We start from the raw sequence: 22,946 nt of genomic DNA, 5'->3' as shown, positions 1-22,946 counted from the left end.
TAGAGGAGTCTAGCGTAGAGGTGAAAATTTGATGACTACTTTCAAGATTCAGTTAATGAAGCATCTACTCCTGTTCTTCAGGGAGGCATCTTCCACCTCAAGGGATTGTCTTAGCTGAGAAGCAGACTTCAGCATACTGCAGATTTTGCTGTGCTGTCACGTGAAAGAGAGAAGAGGGCTCCACTTGGAAGCGCTGATTTCCTACTCAATATATCAGGCAGAAGGCTGTAACATTAATACTAAATCTGATAAAAGAGACAGAGTACTCTGATACTATAGCATTTATTAATTCTAGTCAAGCACAGAATTACATGGGAATACACTGAATACATGGAGAAAACATTGCAATGTACAGGAATATACTGGAAAACATAACGTATATGCACAAGAATATAGAATATGTAGGAATATGCATGAGTATATACTAGAATACAAGGAAATACACAGGACGACACTGGTAACTATACATGATCAGGGATACAGGGGAATACATAGAGAGACAGATAGATCCCTTATTGATCCCAAAGGAAATTACAGGCTCACACAGTAGCATTACAAGTGCACCGATATAAATATGAGAAAAGTAGCAGAAAGAATAAAAACAAGTTGCTGCAAACAGTCTAACGAGAGGGGGGCCATCACTTCCCCAGCTATAGGTTGACTCATTCAGCCTAATGCCCAAGGGTAAGAATGATCTCATATAGTGCTCTTTGGAGCAGTGCAGTTGTCTTAGTCTATTATTAAGAGTGCTCCTCTGTTCAGCCAAGATGGCATGCAGAGGGTGAGAAACATTGTTCAGAATTGCCAGGATTTTCTGTAGGGTCCTTTGTTCTACCACAGCCTCCAGTGTGTCCACTTTGACTCCTATAGCACAGCCAGCCTTTCTTATCAGATTATTGTGCCTGTTGGCATCACCCGTGTTGATGCCATTGCCCCAGCACAGCACCGCATAGAAGATTGTACTGACGACAACAGACTGGTAGAACGTTTGAAGGGGAGGCCCACATACTCCAAAGGACCTCGGTTTCCTCAGGAAGTAGAGATGACTCTGGCCCTTCTTGTACACAGCCTCTGTGTTGGTGCTCCACTCAAGTCTGTCATCCAGGTACACCCCCAGGTATTGTAGGTCGACATGGGAATATAAAAGTATGCATGATAATACACAGGAAAACACTAGAACACACAGGAATGCAGTGGAATACCGTGGAACATACGGAAATGCATAGTAATATGGGGAATACAAAAATACCCAGGAAGGCAGTGAAACACAGGTGCATTTGAGTTGATGAGGATACCAAGAACAAAGAAGAGATCTCTCATTTATTTATATATGTTGTTTCTTACAGAAGAGAAATGCAGCAGACAAAAATACTCCTTGGAGTTTTACAATATAAATCAGGTTAAGAAACCAGTTCACTGCTCAGTCCTGCACACTCCAATATCTTCTTGGTGTCTTCACAAACAATCAGATTTGTTGAACTTCATTTCATAACTTGATCTTGTAGGGATTAACACACCGGTTCTGGGTTGCTAATCACTCACTGTGCTGAGCCCCTTGTCGAAGAATCTAATATTCAAAGGTAGAGTTTCAGAAAGAGGTGTTTAAGATGGAGATAAGGAGGAATTTCATCTCTTGCAGGGGTGCTAAATCTTTGGAATTTCCTACCCAAATGAAACTGAAGAGGATGAACACCAAGTACGTTCAAGACTGATATGGCATATGTTTAGACTTTAGGGGAGTCGAGTTTCATGGGAAACAGGCATGAAAGCAGAATTGAGACCAAGATCAGATCGGCAACCATCTTATTGTATGCTGTGGCAAGCTCAAGATGCCATTTCCTGCCATCCTTTTACTATGGTAGATGATCATGTTTCATGTAAGTCCATATCTATATGCATATTGAATATACAACTATTGACTAATGTTTTCTTCTGATCATTTTGGTATTAGTGGTGATATTGGGTAAAGTGCTTTCATTGCTGAAGTGAGTGGGAACAGTAGGGTGGAATTGTTGGGAATATGGGGAGAATATAATGGGTTTAATGTAGGATTAGCTTTATAAGGTAGCTATAGCTGGTGGTGGTAATGGGGATAAGCTCCCACTACCTGTTAAATGCTCCCAATGGTGTACGCCTCAAAAAGCCTCTGACAACCAAGTCCAGCTCCTGGCCTTCACATGAGGCTTAGCTACTAAACCATTGGGGGTAAGGTATTGATGTGGATAGAGAGTTGGTTAGCAGACAGGAAGCAAAGAGTGGGAATAAACGGGACCTTTTCAGAATGGCAGGCAGTGACTAGTGGGGTACCGCAAGGCTCAGTGCTGGGACCCCAGTTGTTTACAATATATATTAATGACTTGGATGAGGGAATTAAATGCAGCATCTCCAAGTTTGAGGATGACACGAAGCTGGGCGGCAGTGTTAGCTGTGAGGAGGATGCTAAGAGGATGCAGGGTGACTTGGATAGGTTAGGTGAGTGGGCAAATTCATGGCAGATGCAATTTAATGTGGATAAATGTGAAGTTATCCACTTTGGTGGCAAAAACAGGAAAACAGATTATTATCTGAATGGTGGCCAATTAGGAAAAGGGGAGGTGAAACGAGACCTGGGTGTCATTATACATCAGTCATTGAAAGTGGGCATGTAGGTACAGCAGGTGGTGAAAAAGGCGAATGGTATGCTGACATTTATGGCAAGAGGATTCGAGTACAGGAGCAGGGAGGTACTACTGCAGTTGTACAAGGCCTTAGTGAGACCACACCTGGAGTATTGTGTGCAGTTTTGGTCCCCTAATCTGAGGAAAGACATCTTTGCCATAGAGGGAGTACAAAGAAGGTTCACCAGATTGATTCCTGGGATGGCAGGACTTTCATATGATGAAAAACTGGATGAACTAGGCTTATATTCTTTGGAATTTGGAAGAATGAGGGGGGATCTGATTGAAACGTATAAAATCCTAAAGGGATTGGACAGGCTAGATGCAGGAAGATTGTTCCCAATGTTGGGGAAGTCCAGAACGAGGGGTCACAGTTTGAGGATAAAGGGGAAGCCTTTTAGGACCGAGATTAGGAAAAACTTCTTCACACAGAGAGTGGTGAATCTGTGGAATTCTCTGCCACAGGAAACAGTTGAGGCCAGTTCATTGGCTATATTTAAGAGGGAGTTAGATATGGCCCTTGTGGCTAAAGGGATCAGTGGGTATGGAGGGAAGGCTGGTGCAGGGTTCTGAGTTGGATGATCAGCCACGATCATACTGAATGGCGGTGCAGGCTCGAAGGGCCGAATGGCCTACTCCTGCACCTATTTTCTATGTTTCTATGTTTCTATGTTTCTATGTTTCTACTCACAAGACAAAGGGCAAAGGTGGGTTACTGGTGCCTTAAAACCAGTCACTTTGGGCAGATGGGGCTCGTCTACTGTGGTTGGCAGCTGATCGAGGTGAGAACTCTGATCTCAAACCTTTCGCTGCCTTGCGGCTATACTTACTCATGGGGAAGGCTTTGGGTGTAAATCCTGAGGGAAAAATCCAGAGCTGGTCCCTAAGGCAGTCATACATTGAGTTCAATGGGTTCATCAGATGCATGGAGAGGGGTAGATTGCTACATGGGTAACAGCTTATTCTCCATTTTGTTCTGCCCTGGCTTGCATATGTGGACAGCTAACATGCAATTCCATGGTCAACCCTGACCAACAGAGGCGTCAGAATGCAGGAATAGTGTAAAAGGTTGCTTCATGTTTGATGCAGGCGAATGGACCGAAGGACCTGTTTCCCCACTGTCTGCTTTCAGTTGGGATATTGTAGCATTGTGGTATATTGTAGCATAGTGGTAATTTACTAGGCTAATACTCTGGACTGTTGATCAAAGAAAATTAGTTCAAATTTCATCATAGAGACACAAAGGATTGCAGACGCTAGAATCTGGCAAAACACACAAAGCACTGGGGCAATCAGAATCAGTTCTAATATCAATGACACGTGTCATGAAATTTGCTGTTTTGCCACAGCAGTACAGTGCATTACATAAAAAAACTAACATTACGATAAGAAATATATGTATAATACTCAGAAGCTCAGGCAGCATCTATGAAGGGAAATGAACAGCCGACGTCTCGACTCAAATCATTGACTCCATAGATGCTGCCTGATGCCTGGACTTGAAGTGTCAACTGCCTGTTTTCTTCTGTAAGATGCCACCTCTCCCTGTGAGATCCTCCCAGCACTTTGTGTTTTGCTTCAAATCCAATCATTGCAACTTTGTGCAGTTCAACCCCAAGTAAATTTAACGTCAAATTTCAGTGTCAGTGTCCCTGTTCTCAGCAGCTACCCCATTAACACAGCTTGCTGCTTCTACTATAGAAACACTGCATTCCCCTGCTGTGATGAGAACTGGTTCCTCAGCAGAAAACTGCTCTCAAAAAAAAAGGTTTAACAGTAATTTTTATTATCGAAGTATGTATACAATGTGTCACATATACTACCTTTCAGGACCCTGATGGTTGAGGGGTAATAACTGTTCCACAACTGGACCATGGTGGTTGAGGGGCTGAATCCAGGGCATTGTCAACTCATGACCTCAAGCAGTAAAGATCTGCCCCAGAGTTTTAATGGCATATTAGCTTCGCCTATTTTGCTTTACTCACAATTTTGCTGTTTGTTCCTTCCCAATATTTATTTCTCAAAAGCCGAGTGGAGCATTTAAGTAAATAAATGATCCAAGAACAACGCCCCTGGATGCAAATAAGCATAACGATTGAACATTTGAAGCTAAATTGTGCATATAATTTATAATTATCATTTTCTTTTCAGGTCAGTTGCAATGTGCACTTAAAGATTCTTAGGTCAACAGCAGGAAAGGGGTATTTCAGCTATGGCTAGAATTTACCAAGCAAAATGATGTTAACCGGAAAGGAAAAATCAGATCACAGAATTTCATGAGCAAGTGGGATGATTTCTTAGTCATGAGGTAGAGGGAAGGTGATGGAGATGTTCTCAATTCTTAAGGGTTTATGCAGATCAACTGCAGGGAATGTGTTTCAATCGGCAGAAGGCTTGTTAACCAGAGGACAGAGTGATAAGAGTGCAGAGTATTTATTGGAAACAAGGCTCCAGCACTGAACAGAACAACAAATGACTCACTGCAAACAGTCTACCGCACAGCAAAGTCAATTTAGTTAGAAGACGGGAGTCTATTAAAGGGTGGGAGAAAAATAATGCGGCTACTTCTCCCTAACAAGCAAGACAATTTATTCTTGAAAAAAATGCAATTTGTAAGATGTTTACAAATAAATTACATGCGTAAAATCAATCACAGGCACTTATTACAGAGTGGTCACCAAGTAAAATTGACAGGACTTTACCCAATTATCTCCACTCAACTGGAATATTGCATTATCACAAAATGTAGCCTTAAGGTGACTGATAAACTAAAATGGAGATAAAGTGAATTGCTTCATGCATTGAGTGGTTATAGACCATAACACATGGGAGCAGAACTGGGCCATTTGGCCCATTGAATCTGCTCCATTATGTTCAGGAATGCACTTCTCGCTGGAAGTTGATTTCAAAGCACAGTTGAGCACATAATTAAAAGAAGTTAAAAAATTACGGGTAGATATGGATGGAGCAGAGAAGAGCAAGTAGTTGGGTGGATTAGTACAGGTATGATGGGTCCAATAGCCTCCTTGTAGAGAGTTACAAGGATCTCTCTTCTATTTTACATTTTGAGTCTTTCGGTGATGTGCAACTATTTCTGGCTCAGATGGATTATGTGCAACCAGTTCCCAAATGTAAAAAGTTCAGTTTTAGACTCATTCGCAGGGAGGTTCACCTGCTGCATTTTCCTTTCCAGTGGCAGGATACGTTGTGAGCGTGACATTTTTCCTGGGATTCATGAATAGAGACATTTTTATTAAAAATTTGGGGTGAGAATGTGAGTAGCATGTATAGCAAGTCTGTGGATTACACTGAAATTTGTGGCAGATTGGATAGTGAAGAAGATTATGTAAGATTACAACAAGATCTTGTTCAGCTGGGCCAGTAGGCCATGAAATGGCAGGTGCAGTTTAATACAGGTGAATGCATTTGGTAAGACAAACCCAGGGTATAATTTACACAATACATGGCTGGCTTTGGGTGGTCACAGAGCTACAGAGATATTTACAGCACGGAAACAGACCCTCCAGCCCAACTCATCTTTGCTGACTATGGTGCCCACTAAGCTAGTCCTATTTGCCTGTGTTTGCGTTACATCCCTCCCACTCACGTACTTCTCCTGTTTGTGGTTCTCCAACAGTGATATCTAGGGCTTCGTGTGCATAGCTCCTTGAAAGTGGCGACACAGGTAGACATACTTGCCTTCATTGGTCAGGATGTTGACTACAGGAGTTGGCACATCATGCTATGTGTACAAGACATTGGTAAGGACACATTTGGACACCGTTCCCTGGGGCTGTGGCCAAAGCGTGCAGCACGGAGGCCAGAAAGCCAGGCGATGGGGTGCGAGCTCATAATCAACTCCATCCCTCGATGATCTCGCTGGGGGAGACTGAAATCATCAAAATGATTGTGGAAGGCGAGCGAGTGTTCAGTGCTCTCTACCAGCTTCAAGCTCGCTGCTACTGGGGATGGTGTCTGCCTGCAGTGGTCTCTCACTCTCTCTCGCTCACCGTTCTCAAAGGAAGGTCCTTGTGTTTGAGTGATCTTTCTCTCGCTCAATGCTGTCGGCAGATGGTGCCAGAGCAAAGTTTAATCAATGTGGACTAAGCTGAACTGAACCGAAATTGTGTTTTTTATTCTGTGTTTTCACTCTTTTTTTTTGTTGCCATTTGTGTGATTCCTTCAACATGGGGGGAAGCGGGGAAGGTGGGGGGGGGTTGATCTTTGAATGGGTTGGCTCTATGATTCTTCCTTGTTTCATGACAGTCTGTGGGGAATCTCAGGGTTTTACACTGCATAATACTTGATAATAAATGTGCTTTAAATCTTCGAATCTTTGTATACAGTTCTCGTCACCCTGCATAGGAAGGATGTCTGTAAACTGCAAAAGATGCAATAATTATTTACGAGGGTTTTACTGGGGCCGGAGTATTTGAGTTATAAGGGGAAGCTGGATAGGCTGCAGCATAAGAAGTTGAGGGGTGAACTTATAGAGGTTTATATGATTATGAAGGACATAGATAAGCTGAATAGCTACTGTATGTATTTTACCAAAGATGGCGAAGTCCATACTTTGCTGGGCTGAAAAGTGACAGGTGGAGTTCAATCTGGAAAAACGTGAAATGATTGACTTCGTAAGGTCAAACTGGAAGGCAGAATATAGGGTTAAAGGCTAGATTCATAAGAGTGGAGGAACAGAGGGATCTTGGGGTTCAGACCCATAGAACCCCCAAACATGCAGAGCAGGGTACGAAGACATATGGTGTGTTGATTTTCATTAGTTGGGGGAGGGGTGTTGAGTTCAAGAATCACAAAGTAATGTTCCAGCTCTATAAAATTCAGGTCAGAGTACATTTGGAATATTGTGTTCTGTTCTGGCCATTATAGGAAGGATGCAGAATCTTAAGGGAGGGTGCTGAGGAGGTTTATCAGGATACTGCCTGGATTAGACAGCATGTCTTTTGATGGTAGGTTGAGAGAGCTCGAGCTTTTCTCTCTGGCATTGTTACATGCTCAAGGAGATCGGTTTTTTTTGTGAGAATGATGTAATGGTCTTTTGGAGGTCACCTGATGTGATTTTCCCGCCGATGTGAGGTCACGTGATGACATGTGCCCCGTGACTATATAAGGGTCAACTCAGGTGACGCAGTTTTAGTTTTTGAGTTTGTAGATTTCCAGATAGAACGTGTTGTGCCTCCGTTTCTGTTGCATGTTTGTTTTTGTGACGCAGTTTCATTTTTAAAACGGAAGGTGCGTTCTCTTACAACATATTGTATTATTGGACTGGGAATTTGTGGCTGGAAGTGCCAATTTACTCAATTCCGACAGTTGAAGGGAGAGTGAAGAATTCATCAAAGTGAAGGATCGAGAGAAGTCGGCATTGTTTGGCAGTTTAATAAAGAATTGACCTTATTGAGTCTTCGTTGGAGAGAACCTGCATCGAGATATCTCTTGCAAAAGGGCAATGAGTTCATGCAAAAAGGTGCTCTCTCTCTCTAAAGGAATTTAAGGTCAGTCGATTTAAACTGTTTATTTTCGGCATCGTGAATCCTGTGGACAGAATCAGCAGTAAAGTTGCGTCTGTGAAGAAATCCTTCTCCAGAGAAGTCTCTCCCAATTGAATGTGTAAAACTGTTAGACTTCCGAAGTTATCGCTTTAAGAACTATATCTGACTGTATTGCTTTAAGAACTGTTTTCGCATTTAATGCCTTAAGAACCAGAGCGGAGTGGAGTTGGTGAATGGCTGCATACCTGTTAACCTCCGGTTAAAGTTTTCCTTTTTTTTCCCTTATTGTTTATACGTGTTTAATAAATGTTTGGTTGTTTTTATATAACCTGTCTCGATTAATATTCATTGTTGCTGGTTATGTAACAGGCATGTAGGAGGATGAGAGGTGATTTCATAGAGGTGTACATGATGATAAGAGGGATGGATAGGGTGGGCAGCTCGAGACATTTCCCAGGGTGGAAATCAATATTATAATAAAGCATAACTTTAAGGTGTTTGGAGGAAAGTATAGGAGAGATGTCAAAGGTAGGCTTTTACACAGATGGTAAGTGTGTGGAACGGTGGATGAGGCAGATGCAGTATGGACATTTATGAGACTCTTAGACAGACACATGGATGAAGTGGAGGGAAGGTTAGATTGACCTTGGAGATGATTAAAGGGTCAGCACAACATTGTGGGCCAAAGGGCCTGAAATGTGCTGTACCATTCAATGTTCTATGGTCTATATAGAGGGTATAGATTTAAAGTGACAGGAGAAAGATTTAAAAGGGATGAGTGACAACTCTTTTACACAGAATGTGATGCATAGATGGAATGAGTCACCAGTGGAAGTAGTAGAGCTGTATACATTTCTGATCTCAAGAAAGATACACGGATAGGAAAGATTTAGAGGGGTATTAACCAAACACAAAGAAATTGGACTACCATAATTCACAGGTGATTCTGCAAATGTTGGAATTCTTGAGCAAAGCATTGAAATGCTGGAGAAATTCAACAGGTCAGGCAAGATCTATGGAGAAAAATAGTCAACGTTTCAAGCCGAGACCCTTCGTGAACAGTCGACCGCTTATTTCCCTCTGTAGAAGCTGCCTGACCCGCTGAGTTCCTTCAGCATTCTTAAACAAAGCCCTCATCTGTTGTGCATTTAATATGTCAGTAATATTGTAAATATATTGCTTGATTAATCATTCTTTGTTTATATATTTGGTTACAGGTTATGTGTAAGAAGTGTGTAAATGGCATATGTCATTACACCATCACCTCTCTTAAAAAAAACTAAGCACACATATCCCGGCTCCCCTCTTTTTCTTACGATTAGTTTCCGGAGTTGCAAATTATTTTCACTATTTGCACACAAAAGATCCATTGGATCTATTTTAAAGATCATATCTCACAGCCAACCTATTATTTCCATTTTCGGACCTTACTGGGCATACATTGGTGAACATATCAGAGTGATAATCATATTTAAAATCTACTTCATTTGATACAAAGCCTATTTTATACAGCCAAAGAATCCAAAAAAAAATTTTTTGGCTCTTTTAGTTTGTTGCCCTTGTGCAACAACAGATTTGGCAGGAGATGAAAAGCAAAGAAAACCAGTGGATGCTGGAAAACTGAAATAAAGTCAGAAAACATTGAAAACACTCAGCAAGTCAGGCAGGAGAAACAGAGTTGATGTTTCATTCAAACATCTGCATGGGTACTGGATCAAATTCCTTTCATCTGAAGTGATTTGGCAATTTACACTTGGTTTATTTTAATTTATTTATTTGTGAAAATTTTCTAATATTTTCCAACCATTCAATCCAGTCTATGCCTTCAAGAAGACTTAACTTCACACAATATTACTTCACTTGCTTTGCTAGATGCCCGTGAGTTTGATTTCAATTATTTTGTGCGGAACTTCCAGTGAAGATGGCGCCTGTGTACAACGCTCTTTTGGTCGACATCTTCGGGATAGATCATGAAACCATTTCTTTTCACTTCTTTTATGTCTTTTACATTTGTTTCTTGACTTGAATGTGATTCTGGAACCGTCGGAGCCAGTGCTTTGGTGTTTGGAGATCTTTTGAGTGCTTCATCACTCCACAGTCTCCGAGATTCTGGGAGGCAAAGACAGTGTGGGTGCACCTCGTGGCAAGAAGGCCGCAAGATGGCGCACAAGCCAATGCTTGACCACATTTCACCGATTATCACTTCCATTAATCGCCGATTAAAGTAACAAAGGTGACTGAAACATTAAGATGAGTGAGGAAGTTTGGAGGACGTTTGGGTGTTCCAGCACTCTGTTGTCTCTGAGATGATCCCGGGAGGCAGAGACAGCATGTGTGAGTCCTGTAGAGGGCAGGCTGCAGGACAGGACTCGTCGATGTTTGGTTTCATTCACCAGTTAAAGCTTCCATTGTTTACCGACTAAAGCAACGAGGGTGATGGAAGCACTGAATGAGGTGCAAAGGGTGAGCGCTGGCTGCCTGCCTTTTGATTGGTTGTTCTGTACCAGAGAGGGAAAGCCTGCTGTTGCATCTGGGCCCAGAAAGTATTGACCAGATTTTTTCTGCATTTTGAATTTAGACTTTGGACTGTAGACACTACCTTCAGTCATATAGTATTTATATTCTGTGTTTTTTTACCTGATCTTCTCATTTTTGTGTGCAGAAGGAGAGATTTGGGGGTCAATGTGACTGAATTGTTTTGCTCAGTTTTTGTGTGGGAAGAGGGATTGGGGGGCAGGGTCGATGTGCCTGATCCATTTTTGGGCGACTAGGAGGATTTAGGGGATGATGTACCTCTTTTGCTTTTGTTTGTTTTTTTTTGTTTAGGAGGGGCGATTTAGGGGTCGATGTGTCTGATCAATTTTGCTGGGTTTTTGTGCAGAAGGGGGTTTTGGGAGTTGATGTGCCTGTTGTGTTTTTGTTAGTTGGTTTTTGTGGGGAGGTAGGATTTGGGGGTTGATGATTGTGCTGCCTTTCTTTTCTTTTTCTTTCTTGGTTTCATGGCTACCCACAGAATTGACTAGTTTCAGAATTGACCTGTGTCCTGACAAAGGGTCTCAGCCCAAAATGTTGACTGTACCTCTTCCTAGAGATGCTGCCTGGCCTGCTGCGTTCACCAGCAACTTTGATGTGTGTTGTTTTCAGAATTATATACTTTGGTGGTCATTGCCTTGCTGCTGCTTGTGCACGGGAGGGGGAGTTACGGGGGGTTTGGGGTCCTAATGTTTTAACTGTTATTCATTCTTTGGGGCACTCCTCTGTTTTCATGGATCTCTGCTCTGCAAAGAAAAAGAATTTCAGGATGTATATTGTATACATTTCTCTGACATTAAATGTACCTATTGAAGCCTAATAAATGAACCTTTGAACTTTTGAACTTTTGGTTAAATGCTTTCTAAGATATCCCAGAATATTCTCCACAGACACACTCTTGACTTACCTGCAGGTAAAGATGTTCAGCAGAACTTATGCCATCTACGCATAGAGATGGCTTAAACTCTGCTGGTGTTTTTTTACCTGCAGATAAGTCAAGCAGTATTGTTTTGGCAGGATCTCAGCCAATCATACGGTATAGTACAAAAGTCTTAGGCACATATATATATTGCTCGGATGCCCAAGACTTTTGCACAGTACTGTATTTGTCAGCGTGGAACAGAGAGTGAGTTTGTAAATGTGGCAGGAGTGAAGGATGTTGGGAATGGCGAGGGTGGCGCGCCACGGGAGGGGTGTGGGACAGGTGGCAGAGAAGGAGTGCTACAGTTGCAGACATACCCAGCCTTGAGGCACCAGACAAAGTCATTTGATTCTAAACAATTCCTCATTGATCATTACAGAATGTCCCTCTTGTTCTTCCTGCTCCCTCCCCTCTCCTTTCCTCTTTTCCCAACCATCATTCCCCTCCCCCTGTCCCCTTCCCACTCTCAGTCCACAATAGAGGCCCATATAAGAAACAGGTTTATCATCACTCACGGTATGTCATAAAATATGTTTTTCTTTTGCAGCAGTACAGTGCAATACATAAAATTACTACAATACTGTGCTAAATTCTTGGGCACCCGAGCTATATATATGGCCTAAGACTTTGTCAACAATAAACAAACTTGAACTTGATCTTGGAAGACAAAAAATGATCAGCATTATTATTACAATACTGTGCAACAGTCTTAGGCAAGCTGGCTATACATATATATGAGCCTAGAGCTTTTGCACAGTACTGTAAGCTTATTAAATTATTATGAATACTGTTTTATCTATCAACTTTACCTCAATTATTTAACCTGTTACGATTACAACTATCGCCCCCTAATTTAGATCAGGTTAGCTACCTTTTATAAATATTTTTATTTAGTAATTGAACAGGGTTAGTTAAAACTGAAGTTTGTGGATTGCAATTTAATGCATCAATTATAATATTACTTTCCCATTCTTATTGCAAAATTAATAATTCATTTCTGACCAATAAATTATCCACATCACTGTACATAATATTAGACTATGCTGAATATTACATTCTGATTATATTCTTTGGTTTATGACATTTCAGCAATTTATTAACCAACTGTTGCTGTATATTGCTCCAACATAAATTTTATGAGGAGAAAAGTTATCAAGCACATTTTAATTTCTCAAAGGGGTAATTGTGCAGTTCGCCATTTAAGGTACACTGGTTTTAGTGACACCAGAAGAAAAGGCCAACATTGCATGACTAGAAAGCCATGTTCCCCCCACCCACCCCCGCTGTGATAGCTCGTAGATGTAGTGGAGCAATCAACTGACTCAAAATAGCCATAAATGTGATGGCTCATTGCCAATTTTATGCTGTTACAGTCATCCAGGCTATGCATAATATTACTTATTCCATGTTTCTTTTGGTTGTTATAAGGTTATAAGCTCATATGATAGGTAGCACATTGGACTAGAGAGGCAGAGTGGCCCCATGTTTAGTGCTGATACCTCACCACTCCAACACCCAGTTGGTATATATTGATATATGTTACAAACAACAGAGGATACAGCACTGATCCTTATGGAACATGGCTGGTAATGAACCGTCAGCCAGAATAACAGCCTTCCACCTTTACTCATAAAGATAAAGATAAGGGTTAGATTTTTTTGTCACCGTACATCAAGATATACAGTGAGATGTGTCGTTTGCGTCAAAGATACGCCAGGGGCAGCCTGCAAGTATTGCCATGCTTCTGGCGACAATATAGCATGCCCACAACTTGTTAACCCCTACTCAACCCTCTTTTTCTTCTTCTTGGCCCTTAATTCCCAGTGGAGCATCAGCCATTGATGACATCCCGTCTCCACTGTCCAAAGTTGTAGTTCATCAATGTTTCTGTAATCCATTAAATCTACTGTACACGGGATTGGCCTGTACAGCTTCACCAGATCCCTGTTGGCCAGCCTTACCCAACTCCCCCTCTCACAATGGGGACGTAGTGTTGGACTTTGAGAGGCCTTTCTAACACTATCCCGGAGGAAACCTACACCGTCACAGGGAGAATCTCAAGCTTTGGGCCACCATCTGAAAACGTAGGTTGTCCATTAAGAAAGAGATTGGTGTTACATGCTCAAGGAGATGTTTTTTTTTGTGAGAATGATGTAATGGTCTTTTGGAGGTCACCTGATGTGATTTTCCCGCCGATGTGAGGTCACGTGATGACATGTGCCCCGTGACTATATAAGGGTCGACTAGGTGACGCAGGGGGATTTTTGAGTTTGAAGATTTCCAGGTAGAACGTGTTGTGCCTCCACTTCTGTTGCGTGTTTGTTTTTGTGACACAGATTCATTTTTAAAACGGAGGGTGCGTTCTCTTATAAGGTGTAGTATATTTGGACTGGGAATTTGTGGCTGCAAGTGGCAATTTACTCAATTCCGACAGTTTTGAAGGGAGAGTGAAGAATTCATCGAAGTGAAGGATCGAGAGAAGTCGGCATCGTTTGGCAGTTTAATAAAGAATCGACCTTATTGAGTCTTCGTTGGAGGAGAACCTGCATCGAGATAACTCTTGCAAAGGGGCAATGAGTTCATGCAAAAAGGTGCTCTCCCTCTCTAAAGGAATTTAAGATCAGTCGATTTAAACTGTTTATTTTCGGCATCGTGAATCCTGTGGACAGAACCAGCAGTAAAGCTGCGTCTGTGAAGAAATCGTTCTCCAGAGAAGTCTCTCCCAATTGAATGAGTAAAACTATAGGACTTTCGAAGTTATCTCTTTAAGAGCTATATCTGACTGTATCGCTTTAAGAACTGTTTTCGTATTTAATGCTTTAAGAACCAGAGCTGAGTGGAGTTGGTGAACGGCTGCATACCTGTTAACCTCCGGTTAAAGTTTTCCTTTTTTTTTCCCTTATCATTTATAGGTGTTTAATAAATGTTTTGTTGTTTTAATATAACCTGTCTCGATTAATATTCATTGTTGCCGGTTAAGTAACATTGGATGCATTTTTTTTGAGGTTGTGAATCTTTGGAACAGTTTTTCTGAAGTACAGAGGGAGAAGAGTTTTTGATGATTGTGTTGACAGACAAATAGATTCTGGGTAAGAGGTTACTGTAAGTAGACAGGAATGTGAAGTTATTATCTAATTAGCACAGATTATTAGATGATGGGAAGGACTGAGGGGCTGTCAGTTCACAAGTTTATGTGCACCCCTTAACTCCGATAAGTACATCCTCTTTATGAGGTTGGACAAGAAGCGAAGAAGCCAAAGCCACTGTGAGTGAGACTGAAGAATAATGATCTGCTGGGCTGAATATGAAGCTGGGAAAACATGTTTGTTTTGGGAACGTATGTGTACGGAATGATGGAGAAATAACCAAAGAGGGATGGGCAGGTAAACGAGGATTAATTTCAGTTAATTGAAGCCAGTTATAATTAGAGACCTCCTCTATTTAACTCAAAAGCTTTGGTCAGTTTTCAAGCAACCGCCACAGGAGAAGCTGAATGCCAATTACCAGTTATTCATCTTTCATTTGGTCTGGCCAGACCAAGTGATCCAGTGGGTGGTAAAAGGATAAACCCTCGGTCCACTGGAAATCATGAAAATCGTTAGCCACAACATCGAAGGCTTCAGCCACAGTAAAGCAGAAATCCTGGCAAACTTAAAACCGGACATCTTGTACATACAAGAAACTCATAGGCTGAACAACCAACCCTATGTGCCATGAATGCACTTGGCTATCGACACCCATAGCCAAACTTATGGAAGTGCAATCTTTGTTAAAGATAAATCTACAGTAATGAGCACAGCAAACATCCAAGCTGGCTCAATGGAACTTCTGAAAGTTGAAACAAAACACATAAATATCATCTCAGTCTACAAACCTCCTAATGAACCATTCGTGTGGCCACCTAACCTAGATCTCCAGGACAAAATGTACCTCATTATTAGTGACTTTAATAGCGATAGCACCAACTGGGGGTACGAAGATGACGGTGCAAGTGGTAAAGAAGTTGTATCATGGCCTTGAGCTACTATATGAGTCAAAGGACACCCCTACCTTCAGAAGTGCCAGATGGAGAAAACGATACAACACAGACCTTGCCTTTGTTACCTCAGCAAGCTCCAACCTCTTCACACGAACAGTCCTCCAACATATACCCAAATCCTGACACCGTCCAGTCCAGGTAGAATCCTTTCCAGTTCTGAGACCTGCACCATCAAAGTACCTACCAAGATTTAACCTGAGAAAAGCAAATTGGACATCTTTTGCAGAATCCCTTGATCAACTTATCGATACCGTACCACCAGAACCTGATCATTATGATGAATTTGTCCAACTAATCTGGAAAGTAGCCCAGCAGAACATACCTAGAGGCTGCAGAATCAAATATATTCAGGGATTGACTAGTGATATCAAGCAAAGTTGCAATGTCAACTTAAACGACCAAGACCAGTTTGGTCAAGACACAATTGAAATGGGAGAGTCAATTCTGTCCCTACTGAGCCAAGAGAGACGACAGCGTTGGCAGGAACTGATAGAAAACACGGACATGACCAAGAACAGTAAGAAGGCATGGGCAACTGTTCGGAAACTCAACTCAGACAATAGACCACCACAGAGAATTGCTGCTGTAACACCCAATCAGGTTGCCCACCAACTAATACTAAATGGTCGACCAAATAACAAGGAAAGGAGGCAAAAGAAAAAGCAACATCAGGAGATGGAGTCAGCTCTCTCAAATGGGAATAACAACCTCCTACCTCTCACCCTAGAAGAATTAAAGGATGAAGTATCACAGCTAAAATTCAACAAAGTTGCTAGCATAGATGGGATTCTTAATGAATTCCTTAAACATCTTGGACCTAAAGCACTCCACTGGCTTCTGTCCCTTTTTAACTGTTGCCTAAGATCATTAAAAATACCTAAAAAGTGGAGAAGAGCCAAAGTTGATGCTCTCCTAAAACCCAATAAAGACCCCAACATTCCTAAAAATTACAGACCGATTTCCTTGCTCTGCACTCTCTATAAACTCCACAAGAGACTCATACTGAAAAGAATATCCCCTTTAGACGAAGCTCTTCTAACACCAGACCAAGCCAGGTTCAGGCCAGGCCGCTCTTGCTGCGGCCAAGTCCTGAACTTAACCCAGTATATTGAGGATGGCTTTGAATTGCGAGAAATTACAGGGGCAGTATTCATTGACTTAACAGCAGCATACGACATTGTGAATCACAGAGGCCTTCTACTGAAATTATCTAAAATGTTAAAGAATGAAACCACAGTCAAAGTAATAAGAAGCCTCCTAGAAAATCTCAGATTTTATGTAGATATGAATGGAATTAAGAGTAGGTGGCATCCACAAAAGAATGGACTTCCACAGGGATCAGTCCTGGCACCTCTACTATTTAATGTTTACAGAAACGACCAACCAACCTTTCCTAATACACGCAGGTTTATCTATGCAGACGACCTATGCATAGCAACACAAGCTAACTCCTTCCAAGAAGTTGTAGTATGACTTACAGCAGTCCTCGAAGCATAGGCGGACTTAAGCATCTGGGGGCCTGTTTCAAGAGTTAATGTGGGTCCCTACCCCCACTTCCCAAAAAAAAGAAAGAAAAAAAGTGAATATTCAAGTTGGTTTGCATCAATAATGGTATAATTTCGGACTTAAACGTTGATGCATTATATGCACTTTCAGCATAATGGACAGACAGCTTAACATAATCCAAACAATTCTCTTAATTAAAAACTGAAACCATGACATTTTTTGCTTTGGAGTGAGAAGCCTCACCCTTTTCAGCAACTAGTCTGCAGTGAATGGCACGATGTGTTAGGTATCAGTTGACATAAGAACAGCTTAAAAAATTTCCCTCTAATTAAATTAATAACAAAAGCAATGTTATATTTAATGAAAATTCACACTTTATTTATTCAATGGACAGTGTCTGAAAGTTAACTACTAGAATTTTACAACAAACTGCGTCTCGCGCTCTTTCAGCACCATGGACAGCTCACGTAAGGCCTGGAGAGCGAACAGGAGGAGAGTGAGAACTTCACTAGAACTTCACCACCCTCCTGTACTTGAGTGCTGAGAATGCTTTAATGAGCTCATCTTTGTCCAGCGATCTTGTTATTTCATGCTCAATTGATATCTGAGCAAGGGCTGACAGATGCTCCTGGAGCATGGATGTCCTCAGATGCGTTTTGATGAGCTTTAGCCTCGAAAAACTTCTCTCTCCACTCGCTAGTCACAGGCACTGTCAGCATGAGTCTTAGAGCAATGGTGAGGTTAGGATACAATTCAGCCAGATTGTTGCTGTAAATGTAGCTCAGAATCTGCAGGCCAGCGGTTTCTTTTGCAGGCACGGCACTGACAGCAGCCGACATCTCACGCAAAAGGTCCTCAGCATCCACATCACCAAGGGTCCTCTCCATGTTTACGCAGCTGTCTTTCAGTGTGAGACTTTAGGTGGCTTTTTTCATTTCTTCTCTTCCATAAATGAAGCCAAATAGACTGTAAAATGCCTCCATGACTCCATCATTGAAGCACTCACTAATGCCTGTGATGGCAGAGTCCACTAGTGGAAGGAAAACCTATCTTTTGTACCGTTCCTCGGGTGCCACTGTCAGGGAAGGATCTGCACTTTGGGACTCGTACTGGAACTGGCGTTTTGGTTTTCTGATTCGTGGAATAGAGAAGACCATTGGCATCCCTATCTCTTCAGCTATGTCTCTGGCATCTGTTTGGGTGGATGAAAGGCCGCTCTCTCTGTATTCCTTGAGAAATTTCAGAACATATTCCACCTCGCGCTGTAGCACATCGATTCCCACTTGTGGGCCCTGGAGCAGCTTGCTGGCACAATTCACCTCATGTAAAACGTTGTACCAGATGATAACAGTCAGCAGGAATTTCCATGACATGATCTCTAATCTAGGCCTCTGGCTGCAGATGTGCTTTCACTGTCACCTTTCTGTGTGGCATGTTCAATCAGTGACAGGAGCGCATTGCCAACATCGGAAAGTTGGTAGCGCAGAACTTTCACGCTTCCCACGCGGCACTCCCATCGCGTGTTGGATATGGTCTTGAGGGTCATCTATGGTATATTCTCCTTGAAAAGCTCCCATCTCTATGTCGATGAGCTGAATAGTGTGTATTGACGTTGCAGCACCCCAAATAAGCTCACAGACTGCACTGTTGATTTTGCAGCATCGACAATGACTAGGTTTAGGGTGTGGCTGGCGCATGGCATGAACAGTACTTTTTTGTTAATATTTAGCACCCTCTTCTGCACCCCGTTATTTTCCCCTGCATATTGCTCCCATTATCATATGCCTGCCCCCTGCATTTTGAGATATTTAATCCTAACTTCTCCATAGGCGTTAAGAAAACATCGGTTAGGCCTGCCCGTATTGTGTCAAGCACTGGTAGGAAATGGACAAAATGCTCACTAACAGTAGCTCCGACATTTACTTGGCATGTGACAATACTCAGTGTCACAGAGAGCTGCTCTATGTGTGCAGCGTCACTGGTGCAGTCCATTATCACCGAGTAGTAACGTGATTGTTTTACTCTCTGTTATCGCTTCCAGTGTCTTGTCTCCAATAAGTGTGATTAACTTATTTTATATGGTTTTCCCCATGTAGTGGTCAGCAATCTCTTTTTTCTCTGCTCGTCTGACACGTTCGCTCATCACTGGGTCGAACTCAGCAAGCAGCTCCACCGGACCTAGAAAGTTCCCATTATTTGGTTCATGTAGGGTGGAATTGTGGCCACGGAAAGCAAGGTTTCGTTCTGCAAGGTGACAGACTATGGCAATGAACCTCTTCATGACATCATTCCAGTGTTTTTTTTCCCAGCATTTGCATTTCTTGGTACGTGCTGTCAAAGGCACTGTGCATTCTTAAGCAGGTTTCCAGCTCGTGCTAGCTATCCATGTTGGCACGGTGCGCATTTGACTTCTCATGATCCTGGAGTGTGAGAGTGAGTCGCTCCCACACTCTGAAACCTCCGCAAGTGAGACTGTGATTTTGCTTGCCAAACAGGGTACAGCAGAAACAGAAGATTGAATCAGATGATTCTGAGTACACTAACCATGACCTACGAATGGTTTCTCCATTTTTCATCTTCATAAGATATCTGTCCTTGGTAAAACGATGGCGTGATTGGCTCTGTGGAAAGTTAATGTCCTCTAACTGAACGGGACTTTTCCTAACAATGTCGATCCATTGGTCACTGGTAATATGCATTGGCCAACGTGCTGGATCGGTCTCTGTGAATGTTAGTGGGGCTTTCTCTCTGTCTGGTGTGCTGGTGGCAGCATCTCCCTCACCTGTCTCAGTTGCAGGACTGTCATCATGCTGTGGTGCTTGTTCATCAAACAAAGTTTGGTCATCATTATCACCATCTGTTTGAGTAGAATTGTTCTTCTCATTTTCATTGCTCTGATTATCAACATCTCCTGTACCGCTTACACTGCAACTTGGCACTGCAGCCCCATGGCCCCATGCTGTGATGATGGTGCAGCAGCAACTGCAGTCGGCGGGCCTTTTACAGATGCTGGACCAAAGAAAGATGTAACTTTTGGGAGACTATTTAGATGTTTTGTTTTGTTGTCTAATATTTTCTGTTTTTCAGCACCACTAGGATAGGAGTGTTTCATTTTCCTCTCATTGAAAAGTAGCCTTCTTTGCTGGGAGCAATGTTTACAAGTGAGGTAAATATTTTAATGTATTTTCTCAGATGTCAGTCAGCGAGTGCCCATTGGTGGTTCGGCTGGCAATAGCAGGAGAATATTGTGACGTCTGGGAGCTGTGCATTAAATTTTTGCATGTCAGTCAGGGGCCCCTGGGAGGGCGGGGGCCTGTTTCTGTTGAAACGGGTGAAACATAGCTAAGTCCGCCTATGCCTCGAAGCAATGAAGCAGTATTATGAAAAATGGTCTCTGAACCCAAATCCATCAAAAACTCAAGTGTGTGCATTCCACCTGAGGAATCGAGAAGCAGCTCAGAAACTCAAGATCTTCTGGTGTGGGAAGGGGCTCGAACACCATCCGACTCCAATTTATCTGGGCATGACACTGGATAGGATGCTTTCATTTGCCACCCACATCCAAAAACTCTGATGGAAAGTTGGCTTTCACAATTCTCTCTTGAAAAAATTAGCAGGCATGAAATGGGGAGCTAATGCTCACACACTGAGATCAACTGCCCTAGCACTCTGCTATGCACCTGCAGAGTACTGTGCACTTGTGTGGGGCAGATCAGCCCATGTGAAGAAAATAGACCCATTGCTTAACGAAGCCTGCCGAATAGTCACGGGCACACTGCGCCCCACACTCATTAACATCATTTACAGACTTGCAGGCATTGCTTCCCCAGAGATCTGAAAACACTACAATAAAAATTGAAAAAGGTAAACAAATCTCGGATTCACGGCACCCACTACATCATCATGTGCCAGTTTCCAACTGCCTAAAATCGAGGAAAAGCTTTGCTCCAGTGGAGGAACTACCACATGGAACATCCCCCCAACATACAGGATTGACCTCTGGCAACAAACAGAAGCCAGAACCCCACCAAACAATACAGTGCAAGACCCCACAGAAATGTTACCAGACGGGACACTGCTTGACAGACAGAAGTGGTGTGCTCTCAACAGAGCGAGAGCAGGAGTTTGTAGGACGGGAGACAATATGGTGAAGTGGGGTTTAAAGACCAGCGAATCCTGTGAGTGTGGCGAAAGGGTGCAGAACATTGAACACGTTCTGCGTAACTGCCCACTCTCACCTGATTTAGCTGACACTGACCTGCTCAACATCAACCAAACAACACTAGAGTGGCTGGCTGTCTGTTGTGACAAGCTATGATGATGATGATGAATCTTTCATTTATAGTGATATTTACATTGATGAGTACCTTTGAATTTGATGTCAGGTCTAAGGCTTTCTGAGGTTTACCAGGCAATGAAACTGAGGATCTACCATTCAGGGCCACAAACACTACTTTCAGGTGAGGCAACTCTTCACCTATGAGTCTGTTGGGGTCATCTACTCTATCCAGTGCTCCTGGTGTGGCCTCCTGTACATCGATGAGACCCGATGCAGATTTGGAGACTGCTTCGATGAGCACAGTCGTTCCATCCACCAGAAAAAGCGGGATCTCCTGGTAGCCACCTATTTCAATTCTACTTCCCATTCACATTCTGACATGTTAGTCCATGGCCTCCTCTACTGCCACAATGAGGCAATACTCAGGTTGGAGGAGCAACACCTTATATTCCATCTGGGTAGCCTCCAACAAGATGGCATTAACATTGATTTCTCGAACTTCCATTAATTGCCCCTCTCCTTCTCTCCTTCACCATTCCCCATTCCTGTTTCCCTCTCTTAACTTACCTCCTTATCTGCCCATCACCTCCCTCTGGTGCTCCTCCCCCTCCCCTTCCCCTTCCCCTTCTTCCATGATCTTCTGTCCTCTCCTGTCAGATTCTCCCTTCTCCAGTCCAATATTTCTTTCACCAATCAACTTCCAAGTTGTTTACTTCACCCCCTCCCACCAACTTCTGCCGGTTTCACCTATCACCTACCACTTTGAACTTCTTCCTCCCCTCCTCTCACCTTCTTACACTGACCTCATCTATATTTGAAGAAGGGCCTCAGCCTGAAGTGTCGACTGTTTACTCTTTTCCATGGATACTGCCTGGCCTACTGAGTTCCTCCAGCATTTTGTGTGCATTACTTGGATTCCCAGCATCTGCAGATTTTCTTGCGGCATTGAAGCTGAGGATGTCAAATCACTCTCAGGTAACTTTGTCACTTATTACTCAGAGCTCGTAGCTGCATTCTGGGTTAGAGTTTGTTCATAATACTTCATTAAACTGTCTAGATATCTTCGAAGTTCTCTTCCAAGTCCATTTCAGAATCAGAATCAGAATCAGGTTTATTATCACTGGCATGTGACATGAAATTTGTTAACTTAGCAGGAGCAGTTCAGTGCAATACATAATAGAGCAGAGAGAAAAAAATAATAATAAATAAAATAAAAAAACATAATAAATAAACAAGTAAATCAATTACGTATATTGAATAGATTTTAAAAAACGTGCGAAAACAGAAATACTGTATTTTTAAAAAAGTGAGGTAGTGTCCAAAGAATCAATGTTCATTTAGGAATCGGATGGCAGAGGGGAAGAAGCTGTTCCTGAATCGCTGAGAGTGTGCCTTCAGGCTTCTGTACCTCCCACCTGATGGTAACAGTGAGAAAAGGGCATGCCCTGTGTGCTAGTGGTCCTTAATAATGGACGCTGCCTTTCTGACACACAGCTCCCTGAAG

This window comes from Mobula hypostoma, chromosome 5 (genome assembly GCF_963921235.1).
Source record: "Mobula hypostoma chromosome 5, sMobHyp1.1, whole genome shotgun sequence".
Lineage (NCBI taxonomy): Eukaryota > Metazoa > Chordata > Chondrichthyes > Myliobatiformes > Myliobatidae > Mobula > Mobula hypostoma.
This window is presented reverse-complemented; position numbering follows the sequence as displayed.